Genomic DNA, 17,978 nt, shown 5'->3' with positions numbered 1-17,978 from the left:
AGGACACAAAGAAGGAAGTTTTGAAGCAAAATTAGATAAGACCTCAACCAATCCCTTTCAAGAATCATATCAAATAGAGTCAAAATTAAGGTGCCCGTAGTGGGTAGCAAGGGTTGTGAGCTTATAGAGCCCACTCTTTTGAGTGGAAGAGCAAAGAATAGCTCTAGATGCAGCATTATCCACCATATTGTCTCCTAAGTAAAGAACACATGATTCCCTATTTGAGCAAGGTCATGTACAGATAGAAGATTGAAGCCCAAGTTAGGGACATAAATGATTTCAGCGGATGAATCCTATCGACTAGGAAGAAGCGAGATGCTACCCACACCACTGATGAGTTGCCACTTATGGTGAGATCGCCCCCTCTATCATGAAGGTCTTAGATCCAATCTTGATGATAGGTCATATGTGAAGACACTTTGTTATCCACAATCCAAGGCTTCTACCATGAAGAAGCTAGGGTGGTGTCATCCACGTCATAGAGATGCACAAAGGCTTGATTGTATTGTTGTGGCTAGTGTAGCCTTCTTTTGTTCCATCCTTTGCACCAAGCCAAAGATGGGGGTATTTCTTACAACACTCATGATGGATCATCTTACCATAGTGTGGACTCTTGGCATGATCCTTGGACTTATCACCCTTCTCCTTATCATGCTTTTGATTGATGCCACCTAAAAATCTACCTACCGTAAAAGCGCGACTACTTGTCCCTCCTCCACTTGAATTGGTTTCCTTGTGTTGTGTGTCTTGCTCTAATCGTATGGACACAAGCTCTTCCCATGTGATGGTGTCCCGCACTTTGGAGGTGAGGAGTTGGTAGAGAAGACATCATACTTTGGAAATGGAAGATGTACAAGAAAGTCAAAACCATGTCTCTTGAAGTGTTGAGGGATGCTAAATCATCATGTGTATCCTTCATTATATTAATGTGATCCTTCATAGTTGAGGAGTTAACTTGGAGAGATGCAAGCTGAGTCCAACCACATTGGCCACAATGTAGATTCACCTTATGTGCATAAGGACAAAATCATGGCAGTTCATAAATAGAGAATATTGGACTCTAAAGTTGAGTTGGTCCCATAGAGTTCCTTGATCAGCTATATATTCATCATAGGGATCCATGGTGGGGTGGAGAATAGGGGTGGAGACAAGTCATGTAAGTCAAAAGTATCAAGATGCACCCTGCCTTACAAGACCAAAAGGGTACATACACCTGAGTAGTGGTGCCATGGTAGCCAGGCAAGGCCCCTTGATGCCATTGAGGTTAATAGCATAAAGCAAATGGAGTGGAGATGCAGCTTGATCAGAGTTTGAAGTGGGATCCAATCTCCAATGTTTTTGGTCTTCATGACAATCCATCTTCTCGATTGTGATGGTCTTTGTGGTGATTCCCTTGATCTTGGTGGTCAAACACATGTCTTCATGATCTCAATCATTCCTATGCCAGTCCTCATAATCTTTGTCAAACCAATGGTCCACTTGATGTTGCAAATTGTAATGGTTAGCCATTGTCCTTCAAAGAACATGCACAACATAAGAAAAAGTAAACAAAGACTGAAAAAAGAGGGCAACTAGATGTTGAAGGGTATGGGGGGCTAGAGGTGTTGAAATCATCGCTGGAATGCTTTTATTTTGATGTCCCCCTACATGGCAAGACCTTGGAGGGAAGTAAACACAACAAATCTAAGTTATGTTAGCAATTTTGTGCAATGTCCTCCCAGAGGGCTGCTCAAGTTCCTCTTGTTTGTAGATGATGCTGTGTGAGTGTGCACAATGGAAGATCATAGCATGGAGAGAGAAGGGAAGAGACAAGGTGAATACAAAGAATGAAGGAATGAAGCTCCATTGATCAAAAAATGAAGGTTGAATACAACATTGCATTGATTAGCCCATGCATGTTGCTCCATGCATGTTGCTCATATGTGTCAACAAGGCAGTAGAATGCTAACAATTGTAGGTTGAGAATGAGAAAGTGGAGGTATGCAGATTTGGAGATTATAGGATGGAGGTAGCAAATATAAATAAGGTAGGGACCACAAAATGGCAGACCTAGTCATAAGTGGGGCAAAATTGCAGCCAAGCAACATTAAATGCTAGCAAGTCAGTTTTGAACATACACAATTGACTCTTGCCATAGATGCCATCGTCAAGCCTAGAATGTGTGAAAAATAGTCATGCATCCTATCACGAACATTGTGAACAAGGCTACAATAAATGTTATCAAGCTAGAATACCGAAAATGCAATGCAAGGCAGTTAGATCTCCTTTGTCTCCATCAAACTTTGATAGAGCTCACAGCATAAGAGATGACACACATGAATGTATGAATGTTGTAAATGAATGAATGAGTGTACAAAATGTCCAACAATTTGTTTCTCATGGGAGAGGGTTGAGGGAGTGGTTGGAAAGTGACATCCACTGGTGGATAGATCTTGAGACATGTAAGCACCTGTTGGAGCTAAGCTGAGGTTGTTGATAATAGGGGAGCAGGCTGGAAACTGGTAGCAATATTGAAGGCTATAACTAGTAAATGCAATGTATAGTGCCTCAAAATGATGGCAGTTGGTCACACATAGTAGAAGAGAATTGAAGCTTAGGCAACAACTAGGAGAGGCATTCCTAATATTGTCCAAGCATGAAAAAACACAGTGCAAGCCTTGAAAAATTGTTCGATGTGTTGAATGCTATCATTAGGGAGCTAAGATAGGCTGGATGTTGTTGCCAGGTAGTGAATACTAGATGTAGTAGCTGATGCACCTCTTATGGACTAGTTGGCAGCTGGTAGCAAGTCACCAGGGGCTGGAGAGGGCATGATAGCAGTCAATTGAGGACTAGATAGCCACTTGGTGGAGTAGGTTGATGGTTGAAATGAACCGAATGCTAAATGGATGAGCACACTATCTATTAATAGATATGGAACCAACCAAACTAGGAAATTTTGCTTATGGGACACAAAAACTCTTTTAGCATGAAAGTTTTAGTGTTGGGGCTGATTTAATGAGCTAATTAAGGTTCAATGAAAAAGGCTCCTCTTTTAACTTATAGCCTATCTAAGGCTCAAAACTTGAACCAAATTGGGACTAGAAGCATAGCTCACCCTGTGTATATCCCAAGACATCCCACCCCAAAGTAGCAAGTACTTGGTCAATTGGTGCATGTCGACTGCCTAAGAACCTACCAAGACTATTAAGGCAATGTTTATCCTATCTCGAAAATCCAAAGGGCCACCCTAGAGAGGCCAAGGCATTGGATAAAGGGTGCTCATTGGCACCCCAGCAGCCTACCAAGACATGCAAAGATGATGCTAAGCCACTTTTAACTTTTGTTGTTTTTTTGTTTATCTTTGATTTTTTTCCTTTTTTTTTCCGAATGAAGTAATTGTGCCCATGGGGGGAAATAAAAGGATGCTTGGCTTACGAATCACAAAAGAGAGAGTATGTACTTATCTACTCTCAAGGGTGTCAATTGTGAGAGTGCGCAATGGAAGAGAATCATGAACATGGAGAGACTAGGAGAGGAGAAGAGAAAGAAGAAAGAGAAGAATGATCTACACCAAACAAAGAAGAAAGTTGAATGGAATACAATGAGGATTGATTAGTCTGTACATGCAGCCCAAGGTGTTAGTGAGGGCACTAGATTAGGCTAAATAATATTGATAGACTTTTGTGTGGGTGATGGTGATAGACGGAGAATGTGTAGTATGTTGTCCACAAAAAAGAAGTGATCTACCCACTAATTACCACTACTATAAATAGCAAAAAAAAAGAAAAAAACTAGTTGACTACATTAAATGCAGTTTGATTACATTTAATGTAGTTGCAAAAATGCTGACATGGCACCTAGCAATCAGGGAAAAACTGTAGGCACTCTAGGAGTTGAAAATCATCTAGTGGGGTAGCACAACTGACAAACACACAAAAATGGGAAGGAAAACATAGTCAGAGCTCCAAATGTTCCTATCAGACTCTAACTAGGGATCACAACTAGGACATGACAGATTGTCAAAATAAAGGTAGGCTAATATCCTGTCTTAGATCTTGGGAGAGTCTAAAGATCCAATAATCTCATGTGATGAAGCATAGAAGCCTTGGGCAAAGGCCTCATGAAGAGATTTGTTGTATTGTCTAGGGTAGGACAATAGACCATGACTAACTTAGAATCCACAATCCGCTCTCGTACATAATGATACTAAACATTGATGGCATTCATGCGAGCATGAAACACACTATTCTTTGCCAAAGCTAAGGCAATGTTTGGTTATCTATGTGTAGCTGAGTGGGATGTGTTTGTGGAAAGCTAATCTCTACCAACATCCAGCAGAGCCAAACTACCTCCATAGCTATGGAACAAAGGGCACAGTACTCGGCCTCTGTAAAAGAAAGTGCCAAAATAGGCTACTTATTACTGTTCCACAAGATAGCTTCCAAGGGCCAAGGGAGAGAGTATAACCTATAGTGGATTGTCTCAAATCCACATCACTTGCCCAATTTGAGTCAATCCATCTAAATAGAGTGACCCACACCCCACATATGATCCTGTAGGATCGATTCCCCTATAATAGAGCAAAACGTGCAAGGAGGCTCTCTAGTGAGCTTGAGTAGTAGTGTTCATAAAAGAAGCCAGTCATGCCACCACAAAGGAAATGTTTGGCCAAGTGTGAATAAGCCAGATTAATGAACCAACAGGACACCTATAAGGGGTACCATCGAGGAGGGGATCTCTAGTTGTCAAAAGCTTAGACGTTGGGTCCATGGGGTAAGAAATTCTATGCTGGTATATGAACATGCCCTATGCCATTTGATAGATCTCCAAGCCAAGGAAGAAATGTAGGATTCCAAGATCTGTCATGTTGAACTTCTATCTGAAGATCTTTGGAGTTTGATCAACCTCTTATGATTCACTCTCTGTGATAATCAGGTCACCCACATAAAAGATGACGGGCATACACTTGTGACCCCAACCTTATAACAAAGGTTGGGGTCATGATTTGATCAATGGAAACTGCTCTATAAGAAGAATTGATAAAGCCTTTGGTGGTTCTCCACCCCTTGCACAAGAAAACCAGGAGGTTGTGAGACATAAATCTCCCCCTATAGGATGCCATTTAAAATACCAAACTTCACATCCATCTGGAAGATAGGGTAGTGTGGTACAAATGCTAATTCAATGTCATTCTTCGTTGAAGTTGAATGACTTAAGTGTGATCGCTATAAAACCACTCACAAAAATAATTTTTCAAGAAACATCTTCGTCACCTCCAGAACCTCTGATGTACCTCAAGCATGTGTGCAGAAAGAAGACTCTTGAGGAGATGGCAGACAAGCTAGCATGATAAACCAATGAACCATCAATGAAGTGTTTGGTCTGGCGGCTTGATGCAAAACTGACATCGCTCACACAAGCATGCATTTACATCGACATTGGAAAACCTACAAATGAGCATAAATAGCTCTTAGAAAAGCCATTGACCTAGGACGAGCAACGACAAATTTTCTCTCACTACACGACCATTGTTGAGGAAATCACAAAATGTATGCCAAATGCCACATGTAGAAAATTAGATCTAGTTCCCTCCTTTTATTCTACCTTTTGTGAGACAAATAAGGAAAAAATAGAAGCAATGAACAGAAAGAAAAAAGGAAAGGTGCCTTTGTGCACAAATGGCATGCTCATTGAACTCTAGAAGCTAAATTGGCCACCAACTAATGATACTATGTAGCTAACCAAGGATGTGTGGAATAATCTATATCTGGATTATGCTGATGATGCCAAGGCATACCTAAAATAATGTCACTGGACTGTAGTGGTACAACTAGAAAATTTCTTCTTTCAGTGTATTGACCAATTTGAATTTCTAAGTCATGCACTTCCTGTGTACCATTATACCTAGTGCCTAAGAATGCTGCTTTGATGCGATAATGAGTAGGTACAATCTGTAATTTCAATTCTTTTACTAGCTTTGCAGAAATAAAATCATGAGTACTATCATCATCATGCAAAATAATCTTTTCCTTTCCATGCACTAAACATTTCATTGTCAATAAAGAATGTGGAGTTGGCATACCTGGTAAAGTATCCGAAGGAGTAGTAATGTCGTCTTCATCTTCCGTGAAATCAGGCATTTCTTCATGTTCGTCATCTTCCATTGCTCCAAGGTAGTTGATATGGACAGGTGGCTTCTTCGAATGGCAATTTGCTGCTAGATATCTAGGTTGGTGGCATTTATAACATACTATAGGTTTGGCTTTGGTTACATTGTTTGCAATGGCAGGAAGTCTAGGGACATTAGGATTTGGCTGTGGAATAGGCTTAGGGTTTTGGTTGATATTGGATGGTAAAGCAGGTGGTTTTGCCCAATTTTTATGGAAAGATGATGAAGGAAAATGACCTTGATTAAATCTTCTAAAATTTGAGTTGAATTGCTTAGATCCATAGTTATACCATTGGCTTGGAATTGTTGTGGACGCTTGTCTCTTCCTCGTAGCTTGTCTTCAGTGTCATGAGCTAATGAAATTACATCTTCAAGAGTTGCAGGCTTGAACATATTAACTTCAGCGTAGTAATGCCCAAGTAGTCCAGACATATGCTTGCGCTTGTGTGTCGCTTCAGGTACGTCTTCAAGCATGCATAACTGGAGTAATGCATTCCAAAAGCGTTCGGTGTACTAAGGAATAGGCTCATGATCTCGTTGCTAAAGAAGGTCCCATTGCTTAATGGCTTTTTCATGGAATTGTGGAGGAAGAAAATTCTGCATAAAGTTCTTCTTGAAATTCTCCCAGGTAGTGGGACAATCTATACTTTTGCGAACCACGGTCCACCAAAGAGATGCTCTATCCACTAAATGATTAGTGACACACTTGATTTTATCTTTTTCTGCATAGGTTTCCGCATGAAAATAGTCATCAAACTGACTAATAAATGCAATAACATTTTTTCCCTCTCGATGTCAAGATTGTGGGAGAGAACGAAGGAGTCTCACTTGTAGCTTTCTTGCTTGCACAATGGGGGAATACACACAAAGGTGGAGGCTAAAAACAGTTTTCCTCTTCTTAGTTATGTAAGCCAAAAGAACTCTCATACAAAGAAATAGAAGAACCCTATATGTGGGTCTCAAACCAAACTCAACTAACTAAGGTGGCATACTAACTGAGCCACGAACTAGAGTAGATAAGGATAGCTATCATGTAGCTATTATTCATGGGCGGTGTACCAACCGCGTCTGCAACTGACAAGTCGGTGACATAAATACTCAACGGTCACCCTGGCGTATCACGAGTGGATCTCGATATCTCAACACTCCCCCTCGAGCTCAATCCCAATTCCTGCACACCAAGCAGGTCTCTAAACTTGCGCAGCTTCTGCCTTCGTGAATATGTCAGCTACCTGATCCTCTGTGCTGACATAAACTAGATCAATAAGACCTAGTAAAACCCTCTCTCGCACATAGTGATAATGCACCTCAATGTGCTTTGTTCTAGCATGATAGACTGGGTTATTTGCCAAGTGTATACTACTCATATTGTCACAATAAATGACAACTGGCCCATCTGTAGACTGATGCATATCATAAAGTAGCTTATGCAACCAAGCTACCTCACATGCAGCCATTGCTGCACCCCTGTACTCAGCCTCTGTGCTCGACAAGGCAAGTGTAGGTTGTTTCTTGCTACTCCAAGTGACTGCAGCACTCCCAAAAGAGAACACATATCCACTGGTAGATCGTCTATCAGAAATACTACTAGCCCAATCAGCATCAGTGTATCCATGCAACTGTATCTGAACCCCAGTCTCATAAAATAGTCCATACTGCAATGTGGACTTCACATACCTGAGTATGCGTCTAGCCGCATCCAAATGTGGTTTCCTTGGAGCTTGCATAAACTGACTTACCAATCCAACAACATAGCTCAAATCTGGCCTGGTAATAGTCATATAAATCAAACTTCCTACTATGCGTCTGTACATAGTAGGGTCTTCTAGAAGCTCACCTGCATCTATGCTCAGCTTCACATTCTGATGCAAAGGAACTGAAATAGGCTTACAGCCTGTCATCCCATATTTGGACAGCATGTCCAATCCATACTGCCTCTGCAAGAGCTGTATCCCACTTGGTGATCTAATCACCTCAATGCCCAAGAAATAACGCAGCTCTCCCAAATCCTTCATCTCAAACTTCTGCTTCAATAGCATTTTCACATGAAGGATATCTTCATCACTGTCACCTGTCATAATCAAATCATCAACATAAATGACAAGTAGCATAATACCTTTCTCTGTTTTTCTCACATAAAGTGAGAAATCTGCCTTGAAAATCTGAAAGCCAATAGTAACAAGATACTGTCCTATCTTGTCAGACCATGCTCTAGGTGCTTGCTTCAAGCCATACAAGGCTTTCTTCAACCTGCAAACAAACTCAGGATGAACAGCATGCACATAACCTGGTGGCTGCTCCATATAGACCTCTTCTTGCAAATCACCATGCAAGAAGGCATTCTTTACATCCATCTGATGTAAAGACCATCCCTTTGATGCAGCCATAGCAATGACTGCTCTTACGGTTGCCATCCTTGCAACCGGACTGAATGTTTCTTCATAGTCAATGCCATATGTTTGTGCATACCCCTTGACTACTAATCTTGCCTTGTATCTGTTCACAGAACCATCTGCATTGTGCTTCACCTTATAAACCCACTTACAGCCAATTGCATTCTTACCTTTAGGCAAAGGTACTAACTCCCATGTAGCATTTGCTTCCAAGGCATCCATTTCTTCATCCATGGCTTTCTCCCATTTTTCTTTTCCCATGGCTTGCTCAAAAGAAGTGGATTCTGGTTCCTTTATCACTTTGACCATATATGCATAGTGAATGGCTGTAAATCCATCATATTTCAGCCTATCCACAGGATACCTAGCTCTCGTAGACCTGCGCAAAATAGGTTCACTCCTAGGTGCTCTCAAAACATCCCTGGTCTTCCTTACTCCAGGTGTAACAATAGAAGGAATACCCAACTCATCATCAATGCTCTGTTCTGAGCCACTGGATTCACCATCCACATAAGAGTGACCTGCATTCACATCAAACATGGGCTGATCAACCTTCTCTTTTCCTTTTCGTGATACCTGCATACCACTATCTCCATTACTTTGAGAAGATTCTCTTGATCTCAATCTGCCTGTCCATGGCGAAGAATGTGAACCACTACTAGAGGACGCTCCAGGTCCACTAATATTTTGTGACTGCTGCTGTGAATTCTGTGCAGCATTACCATTTTGTGCATCTACATCATCAATCACATTTACTGGTTTATACCAGCTACTCATCTCATCAAAAACAACATCTCTGCTCACTGTAAACTTACAAGTAGAAGGGTTATAGCATCTATACCCTTTTTCTACAGAGAGTAACCAATAAAGATGCACTTCTCAGCTTTTGGATCCAACTTGAATCTCAACTCATCTGGCACATGTACGTAGGCAATGCAACCAAAAATTTTCAAGTGAGAAATATCTGGTTTCCTACCAGTATATCTCTCCTCTGGAGTCATTCCATGTATTGCTGCAGTGGGAGTCCTGTTCATTATGTAGACTGGTGTAACAACTGCTTCAGCCCAATAAAAATCTGGCAAGTCTTTTTCATTGAGCATGGCACGAGATACCTCTCCAATATGCCTGTTTTTCCTTTCTGCAATTCCATTTTGTTGTGGGGTATGACTGCATGAATATTGCTGCTTTATGCCATGCTCCTGCAGGAACCTTGCAAACTCATTTGAGAGGTACTCTCCCCCTCCATCTGACCTTAGGCATTTTATTTGCAGGCCTGTTTCTTTTTCAACCATAGCTTTAAGGGTTTTGAAATGCCCAAAAACTTCACTTTTCTTTTTCATAAAATACACCCAAACTTTTCTGCTATAGTCATCAATAAAAGTGACAAAATAATGATAGCCTCCAAGAGATGCAGCTTTAGTAGTCCACACATCAGAGTGGATTAATTCCAATGGCTTCTCACTCTCTTGAACATGTCTAGGAAATGGTTTCCTTGCCTGTTTTCCAAACTGACAGGCTTCACATACCTTATGCATTTCTGCAACCTTGAATTTAGGCAAACCTGCAACAATATTTTGGGTCTGCATTGATTTAAGTCGCTGTACATTAACATGACCAATGCGTTTATGCCAGATATCAATATCTGCAACTACACCGGTCCCATGTGCAAACATTGTTGCACTCAATTCAGACATGTCTGCATCCAACGTAAACATTCTGCCCTTCTTCTTTCCTTTTGCTATCAAGCGACCTTTATTTTTCATATCCTCAACAAAGCATCCATGAGGATTAAATCTGACCTGCAAGCCCTCCTCAACCATTTGACCAACAGAAACCAAATTCTTGGTGATATTTGGGACATGAAATACATCGGACAGGTATTTCTTTTTCCCATCCTGCATAGACAAAGGAATTTTTCCAATCTGCACAATAGGATGTGCAGTATCATCACCAGTCTCCACAAATCCTGGTTTTTCCATTTTTCTTGCATCCTCCATCCATTCTGCATGACCTGTCATGTGGTTTGATGCACCTGAGTCAACATACCATACATCATTGCTTTCTTCTGCACTTGTCACAGAATTGTTCATGTGCTGCACCATAAACAAGTGCTCATTTCTGTCATCACCCTGTCTACTAGAAGATGCATAATTCCCTTGTTGTAGTTTTTCATTCATGATGTCATTCTGCTTTTTATAGTAGTCCTTAGCCATATGACCCATTTTACCATAGTAGTAGCATTCAATATTACTGTTTGCATTTTGGCCTCTTTGCCATCCACCATGACCTCTTTGTCTCCCCCTGCCTCTAGAGTTGCCACATCCTCCTCCATAGGACTAGTTTTCTTGAGTTTGCTGCATATTCTAATTTCTACCACGGCCTCCAAATCGGCCTCCTCTACCTCTGCCTCTACCTCTGCCAGCATTTGAGTAGAAGACAGCTTCCTTTGAAGTTCCTCCTGAAGAAGATGCACCACCATTTCTCTGCTCCTCAGAAATTAGAAGAGCAATCAACTCCTCAAAATCAGGAAATCTTTCACGAACTGAAATGGATGTCCGAAACTGTGCATAATCCTTTCCTAAACCATTCAAGGTCACAGAAACTAAATCATCATCTTCCACTGGCGATCCAATGGAAGCAAGTGCATCTGCAATCTTCTTCACCTTCATGTGGTAGTCATTGATGCTCATATTTTCTCTTTGCACATTATGCAACTCTTGCTTGAGCTGCATTTTCCTGGCTTGCGTATTTGTGCTATACATTTTTGACAAAGTATCCCATGCCTCCTTTGGCGTACTTGCATCTTGAATATGCACAATCATAGAGTCTGAAATGCTGATAGACAGCCAGTACATAACTTTCCTGGCTCTCTCATGCCATGCTTTAAATGCCTGCATTTGCTGTTGATTGGGAACATCAGGAAGAACTGGTTCTTCTTCATTTCCTGCAACAAATTCCCAATATCCTTTTCCCATAAGGAAATTCGTCATTCTAAACTTCCATGCTTGGAAGTTGTTCTTGTCAAGCTTTTCAGTGACAATCTGTGAAAGAGAATCAGATGCCATTACCGAACACTGCAAAAAATTCTGTCACTGCAAAAAACACAGCTTCACCCTCACAAGGGAAAATCTGCAAAACTGGCGAAAGTGGTATTTGACCACACAGTCACTTCCTAGTGACGATTTTGCATCAACAGGCAACAGGGATGATTTTGTAACTCCCAATGTCTATGCGCACAAGCATACGATGCAATTTCTACAGTAACTTTTCACCGACCTGTAGAACAGTGGCTGCACAGCATAAAACCAGGCCTTTTCCTAAGTGCGTGCAGAAAACTTCCACCTCCAAAACAGGCCCTGAAATGGCCTCAAATCAAAAGAACAAGGTCGCCGAGGGCTAAATCCCTTTACCCGCAGCATATACTGCCCTCTTGCTTCACCGCGAAGGGCGTCTCAACCTGAGACAATGCACTCCTGCACTTTCCGGCTATGCTACCTGCAGAGATCTACTCCCAAAACAGAAAATGAAAGCAACACTGGTCCTCTTACGAGAACACCGCGAGCTTGGCTTGCTTTCTTGAGCTCCTTACCACGAACAAGGCTCTGATACCATGTCAAGATTGTGGGAGAGAAGGAAGGACTCTCACTTGTAGCTTTCTTGCTTGCACAATGGGGGAATACACACAAAGGTGGAGGCTGAAAACAGTTTTCCTCTTCTTAGTTGTGTAAGCCAAAAGAACTCTCATACAAAGAAATAGAAGAACCCTATATGTGGGTCTCAAACCAAACTCAACTAACTAAGGTGGCATACTAACTGAGCCACGAACTAGAGTAGATAAGGATAGCTATCATGTAGCTATTATTCATGGGCGGTGTACCAACCGCGTCTGCAACTGACAAGTCGGTGACATAAATACTCAACGGTCACCCTGGCGTATCACGAGTGGAGCTCGATATCTCAACACTCGAGTGCCATTGAAAGTACGGAATTTGAAATTTCTTTTACTTATCTTTGTTTCCTTGCGGATAGATTGAGCTTCGAGAGTTGCATCGATGGTATGTCGAATAAGATCTTCAGATTGAGGTTCCTCCGTAGTCGATCTTTGTAAATTAGCCAATTGAACTTGTAATGCTTGCCTAGCTCGTCGTTCTTCATCCAACTGCATCATAATTAAGTCCAGCTTTTGCTCCATCATAGGTTCAAGTAGGTCACCTTCAGCCATTAAATCATCCATATGTAGTTCCGTCATCCTGCAAAACTCAAAAGACCTCTCACTCTCAAAATCAAGTTAGCGGGATGAGCGTAGCTCAAGATCAGGTATACAAGGCTTATATATTTTTGGGTGCGACTTCACAATCTTTGTCTTTGACTATTGCGGGATTTGTAATCTTTGAAAAATCTATGTTTTATTCTTCTTCATATGCTGAAAATGCTTCAGCAAACCTATGTATGTGAAGAGTACCTTCTGATGAACAACTTTGCAGTTCGGAGTTTCTGCGTAGGAACAACCCTTCTATGAGTTTTGAACAGAAGTCAGTTTTGACTTCAGATGACTTGTCTGACTTGCAAAGTTGCAGACTTATGTGACTTGCAGAGTTCCAGGACTTGCAGAACTTAGTTGCTTTATTTGACTTGCAGAATTTCGACTTGATAGACTTGCAGAACTTGTTGAGTTTGTGAGGCTTGTGTGATTTAGAGCTTTAGTAACTAAGCTTGTGGCTTAAAGGAATCTGAAACGGCGAAATTTAGGTGGGGGTGCGTTTTTTCAACGCGGCGGAAAAATCGCGGCCATCTTATGATACCTCGTGATGAGATTTAAAAGCTTAAAGCTTCTTTAACCTTTCTAAGCTTTAGTTTTTTTAAAGCTTTGAAGATATAAAGATTGAAACTTATCTCTACAACTCCACAACTTCTATGTGAGGATGTAGGAGTGGTCCTCCGCTGCTGCAGGCCGGTTCTTCGTGATCTGTTGATGGAAACAGAGGTTTTTGATCGCCAGGAATCCACCCGTATCGACCGTTCGTGACGAGATTGACCGTAGAGCTCGATCGTTCCAAGAGCTCCGCCTTCGCACAAAATGGGTAGCGATTGGAAGCTCTTGATCTCAGCTTCGCTCTGATACCACTGGTGCGCAGATCAGATGCTGTACGCTTGCGTAGTGAATGCCGGAAGGTCCCCAAGAACAATAGAACTCTACTTTTTGCACAAAATTCAAGGTAAAAAGCATGAACGACATGAACAAGAGACCAATTGGGTATAATCTCCCACCATGCCTTGTGTGAGCGCTCCACAAAGCATGTATTTTATGTATTAATCATCTTCAAACTCAAGTAATAGCCCAAATTACAAAATAGCAAGCTTTTAGCTTTTGAGTTTGCTTTAGCACAAAATAGAAATAAAGCTAATGGGCGGTGCCCAAAGAGTCTGGCATGCCCAATACAATGTCCACGTAGAAATAACATAATCGTGCGCCCATGCGCATACAAAATAATAAATAAATATCCAACACCTCAATAAATAGGCGCGACAAAATATATAAGCGCCATGCCTAAGGTATGCGCCCATCAAAATATAAATGATAAATCAAATACTCGCTATCCTCCAATGCTTTCCTCCGCCACTGCTGCTATCTCTACACATCAACTGAAGCATTCACAGTCATTAGTAAAATAATACAATTAAACCGACAAAAGTGAATACCTAGCAGTCTTCAGCTACATAAATAAATCAACTGGTTAGAAATCAATCCTAACCTTAATTTATTACGAGTGCGCACTCTAAACTCATAAACGTTTATTAATTTAATATGCATTTTGCAGAATCACCCGCTATGGAATCACCCATGTACACACTAAATTAATGAAACGCCCAAAAAGGACAGGCGTCGCCATCAACTTCTCGCACAAAGAATCCACTTTGTGTATGAGCCCCGGTCAACAAAGTTTACGAAATCCACCGTAAAACCTCACGGAATCCACCATGGCACGGAATCCACCATGGCACGGAATCCACCGTGAAATATGCCTCCTGGCATCACATACCTCCATGTCAAGAATTTATTTTTGGGTTGTGTCATTGAATGGAACAATGATGAGAATTGTTTCATCAAAATTCCCTCCTAAAACACATTAACTTATAAAGTCCCTAACATAGGGCTTAGGATTAGGCTAGATATATGCGCTTGCGAAAGGCCTTCTATGGCCAGAACCAACAGGAAGGCATACTTGAGGGTGAGATTTTAGTTGATCAACCTCTTAGCTCCTTTGTACAAGGTAAGGAGGATGATGTCTATATAGGTTCCAAAAGGCCCTTCTGTGGCTTAGTACATGCATATGGATTGGTTCTTTCTATAAAGTCGCTTCCACTAATCAAACCATGATCCCAACCTTTATTATAAGGTTGAAATTTAGATATGTCTTGTCGTTATCCTTATGTGGATGATTTGATCATTATAGCCAGTGATTCATAGGAGGCAGATTTGACTAGAGAGATTTTGCAACAATAGTTTGACATGACCAATCTCGATATTATTCATTCATTCTCACTCTTGAGATTTATTAGTTGACATAGGGTATCTTTATCTCACAATACAAGTACATCTCTGAGCTACTTTCATAGTTTGTTATGGATGGGTGTAATTCTATCTCATCCCCCATGGACACAGATTCCAATTTAGTTTCTACCAAATATCCTTTTCTAGATGCCACAAAGTATAGGTGCCTTGTTGGCTCCTTGATCTAGCGTATTCATACTGAGCTTGACATCTCTTTTGTTGTGGCAATGTTGTCCTATTTTACAAGAAGACTCCCATGCAAGCTCACTTTAGAGCCACTTTGCACGTGATATGGTACTTACAAGGATGAGGTCCTATGTGATCACGTATGGGAGCCACCCTTATTGGTTAGATTGGCTCAAATTGGGATGGATATGTCAATGATTAGGCAACTATGAGGCTAGAGTTATGGTAGTGAGCTTTGAGGGATATTGCCTAATATGGTGCTTGAGGTCAGAACTATTGCAAAATGGACCACATGGCAAATCTAACATCTCAAATATTAAATACAAACAATGTTTTGAAATATAAATGAATGAGATAAGTTAAGAAATTTAGAATGAACAAGAGAAAACACATGATAGGGCCTAACCTCCCCCATGCCAAATCCATGATTTGCCATTCTAATGAAATATTGATTACGTAGGTATTTAACAAAGAAAATACAAATATCAATCAAACTATAAAGTTTTATATATTAATATGTTTCATGTAGTGTGCTCTAGTTGATGCAAAAAGTTCAATGTCTCGAATCATGGCATCTTGATATCACTATCACATTCAAAATGTTCCAAAACCCTCGAAACAACTCTAAAAGCTATGAATGATGATCGTAAATGAGGGAGAAACAACAAAACTAGGTTTTCACTATGCTCTTATATTTTGCATGTGATCCTGCTTCCTTTGCAAAGAAAGCTAGGGAATCTTAAATCATATAAATAAAATAGAAAAGCATTCCATAGAGAAAGCTTATTTTAAAAAAAGTATATTTGAAGAAATCAAATCAAATAATAGAATAGTAAAAACTAATTAATCATTTAAAATTATCACTAAAAAATCTTAAATTTTAATTCACAAACAAACTAATAATGTAATATCATGTAATATTTATAAGTAATTTAAGACTAATGTAGTATCATATAATAATTGTGATTTATTTAAAATTATAATATTGTGTGAATACATATTGTTATATATTATGTCTATTATATAGATTCACTTAACAATTATTTCTATAATAATTTACTCGTGACATCAAAAGCATATTAGTATCCTTTCATCTATTGTTAGGTATAATGTGACCAATATCACACATGCGTCTCATGGGATAAGTCATGGATCATTGGTAAATAAATAAAATCCAAAATAAATAAAATCAACTTGTTTTTATAATGAGTTTCAATACATACCATGATAAGTATAATTCCATCACATCACCGTCACTTTATTCTTTATTCTTTTAGTGACAGTTTGAATAAAGGAAGGCCCGGTCACACATTGTGACTATTGGAGTTCCCATTTCTAGTCTCTCTCTTTCTTGCTCTTGCTCTCCCGCCATAGCTCTCGAGTCCAACCTTCGATCCGTCGCACCCTTTCAACTGGTATCAGAGCTTTGCTTTCCGACTCTTGAGCTTGGTTCGTGGCATTCTCAGCATTCCATCAACTCCCTGCTCAAATTGGGTCTCCTTCTTGGCAACCATATATGACTCCTTTGAGCTCCCATCACTCCCCGGCTTCTCGAGCACCTTCCCGGCATTGTTGGGCACCTTCAGGGCATTACATCAGAGGTATTTGATCATTTTCTTCAGGGTTTACTTCAGTTCTTAGGTCTCACAGGCTGTAAACAAGATTGGGGCAGCCACCATTGAAGCTCCCTTGCTTCATATCTCACTTGCCTTTGAACAAGACTTGCTGGAGCTTGTTTGAGGCCTTCCTTGGCTTTAACCGGACCCCTCCGAAGCTTGGCCACCATTTTTTGCAGCCCCAGGACCAGCATTTATAGTTGTGGAATCACGGAGCCTTCCCATATGTGTCTTCAGCATTGACACTTACAACAGCAGCTCTCCCCCTCCATTAGCACTTGGAAAGGCTCCATTTCGGGCATATCAACATACTTTGATACTTGATTTTTATGGTTGATGTGTTGGCATAGCATTTGGACTGATTTAACACTATTTTGGGACTGTCATAATAGTCCACAGGCAATTTATGACAATGTTACACTGACATTTGATGCTACAACTTGTTTGACATTGTCAATTGATGCCCAGTTGGTCCCATTTGATGCACGAATGTTAGGGGAATGTATGCCTATTGTTTGGCAACCATTTGGAGCTGATTTTGGTGTTGAAATTCTCAGTTTTGAAAAGTAAATCACTACTGTACAGAGTTGGGCTGATGTCATTTTACTCATGTATACTTATGCTTATGCTTTTCGGTCTATGTTTCGAGCATATATGGTGATGTATTGACACTTGGGGCTCAACATAGAGCTTGGTTTTGATTCAGGATCGTTGGTTGAGCTTGAGATCACTTTGCAAAGCATTTGGATGCTCCGTCTTGGATGTACTTATGGCATGTATGATGCTTATGTCTGACCGGTCTTGACATGCTTAGCCTATGCCATTACTACATGCTAGTTACATTGTTTGGAGCCTATTGCTACTGGAGCTTGGTCTTGGCTTGACCTTGGATTCTCGAAGCTTACTTGAGCTATTTATTGGCTTGCCAGAGTTGTATCTTGGGATGTACTTGATGTCTTACATGCTTATGGATGCTACATATGGATACTCTACCGCCTACATGTTCGGGATGTACTATTGATGTATTGTCTTGGACTTATGTCATTGGCATTGTGTCTTGCCTTGTCTTGAGCTCTTGA

This window comes from Lygodium microphyllum, chromosome 24, assembly GCF_053477565.2.
Source record: "Lygodium microphyllum isolate KBCC chromosome 24, Lygodium_microphyllum_v1.1.10, whole genome shotgun sequence".
Taxonomy (NCBI): Eukaryota; Viridiplantae; Streptophyta; class Polypodiopsida; order Schizaeales; family Lygodiaceae; genus Lygodium; species Lygodium microphyllum.
This window is presented reverse-complemented; position numbering follows the sequence as displayed.